Genomic DNA, 2,513 nt, shown 5'->3' on the forward strand with positions numbered 1-2,513 from the left:
CACAGGACAGAATTCAATTTGTTCTACAAAATATAACATTATCATTTGGCTAAAGGTATTCCGATCACAAAATGTTCATAATTCCTGCAATTCTGTTACTTGTTTGAGTCTGAAATTACACTGCTAACATCCCTTTTGTGACAAAAGCACTTTAACAGCCAAAAAATTTTAGAAATGACTGGTAGGTCTCTTTGGATTGGAAGTTTGTTGAATGCAGCTGCAATATTTCTGAGTTAAGTTATGTTCGTACGTTCATTCTGGCTGGAACATTTCTCTGTTGTTGTGATTGCAGTATTGTCCAGCCGGCCGGACTGATGATTAATTCACGTTATTAAGATGACTAACGCTCCTTTCAGATGGCAATTGAAAATCTACACCGAGAGAACAGCCTGAAAGTGATTTGACTGCAGATTTGGGAGGAGTAGAGATTATGCAATTGTTCCTTCTGTAACTCAGAAATATTTAGCAGGGTGCATGTGATACCCTTGTGGTTTCTTGAGGACCCTGAAAATGGTGGGAAGAAAAGTCATAATTGCTGGGTTCCCGGGGGTCACATAATGAGTCTTTGGCAAACTCAGTCATTAAGAGATAAGCAACTTGCACTCTTAGACCAGCCAGAAGTAGGACTCTTGTAGCAAACACTCCTGCTTAGCCCATCCTCTTGTTTAGAATACCCCTCAGCATTCTTTGTGAAGCGGGGGGCTAGCCAGCAAGGTGCCAGGATGGACACTGGACCCAAGTTTACGTTGTCAAAAATAAACAAAATCCTACTCTTACTAGAGAAAATCTGAGTGGGTGGACTGAGTAAAGCAGATGGCCCTCCCTAATGTAAGTGAGCCTCATCCAATCAGTCGAAGGCCTGAAGGAAACACAAAAGCTGACCTTCCTATGAGTTAGAGGGAATTTCTCCTGCCCAGCTATCTTCAACCTGGGACATGGGCTTCTCCTGCCTTCAGAGTCAAACGGAAACATTGGCTCTCCTGGGTCTCCAGCTTGCCAAGTGCAGGTATTAGGACTTCTTAGCCTCCATAATCACTTGAGCCAATTTCTTATCATAAATCTCTTTGTGTGTGTGTGCTTTTATATATATATATCTGTATGCATCCTATTGATTCTATTTCCTGGAGAACATTAATACAGATACATTGTATTATAATTCTCTGTATACATTGATTTTCTTCATCAGACTGTGAGACCTTCCATTGCAAGAACTGCCCCAAATGCATCTTTGCAAACACAACACAAAGGACAACATCCGGCCCAGAGTAAGTGCTCCATAAATGCCAAGTGAATGAATGACTACCTTTCAGATCACCTTCTGTGGCTGTTAGGAGGAATAAATGTGTGTAAGTCCTTTACAATCAGTACAGGCTTCTGTAAAGAAATTTTATCTTTCTCCATATCAGTCTCTAAATCTATTCTTACTGGAGAAAATCAAATCAAACTAGGAGTTGAGTATTTCTAACCTCTCCCTGCATTCTAGTAATCTTTATTCATTGAAAATATAATTAACAATTGTCTGTGATATGTGAGACACCATCCCTGGCACAGAGGATGAATAACTGTGACAAGGGCCCTGAGATTCTATTCTCGTGTGGAGGTAGGGACAAACTTAAAAACAAACACGTAAACAAACAGAGTGATCCATTAATGATAAGCACCAGGAGGCAACAAGACGGGGCCATCTGGGGAGAATGGACGACGTTAAATTGCACCATCTTCCCCACATGGGAGAACTCTCCTTTAATTTTTGTCTGTTTTTGTTTTTTTTATTTGTTTGTTTGTTTGTTTTTCTAGTATTTTCTTAGCTCATTTTCTGTTTCTGCCACCTCAGGAATGAGCTTTAAGCAAACGGAATTCATTCAAGTCAATTTTCCTAAAAAATAATTTTGATTGCATCATTCTCTTGTTTAAAAAGCTGTGTTGACTTCTCATTTCCTACAAAGTAATGTCCAAATAATTTATTGGTATCCAAGGCCCTCTACAGTTTGGTCTAAACCTTTCCATCTTGTTAGTCTTTGGAAATGCTTGCTCACTTTCACAGTTTTGTTGGTTTGTTTAATTGTTTGTTTCAGACAGGGTCTGTCTCACCCCATCGCCCAGGCTGGAGTGCAGTGACATGATCATATGTCACTGCAACCTCAACCTCCCGGGCTCAACCAATCCTCCCACCTCAGCCTCCCGAGGAGCTGGGACAACAGGCGTGCACCACCACACCCAGCTATTTTGTTTGTTTGTTTGTTTGTTTGTTTTGGAGAGATGAGGTCTCACAGTGTTGCCCAGGCTGATCTCAAACTCCTAGGCTCAAGCAATCCACTCACCTCAGCCTCCCCAAGTGCTGGGATTACAGGCACGAGACACCGCGCCCAGCCTGCCTGCCCACTTTCTGTTTCATGTCCCCCCCTCAACCCAGCTTTCGCTCGCTCCGTTGCCCTGACTACACTTCCCGTCTTCCTTCCTCTAACCTCAGCATAGGTTCCATCTTTTAAGACCCAGACTACATGGTCCTTTAG

This window comes from Colobus angolensis, unplaced genomic scaffold, assembly GCF_000951035.1.
Source record: "Colobus angolensis palliatus isolate OR3802 unplaced genomic scaffold, Cang.pa_1.0 Scaffold287, whole genome shotgun sequence".
NCBI classification, from domain to species: domain Eukaryota; kingdom Metazoa; phylum Chordata; class Mammalia; order Primates; family Cercopithecidae; genus Colobus; species Colobus angolensis.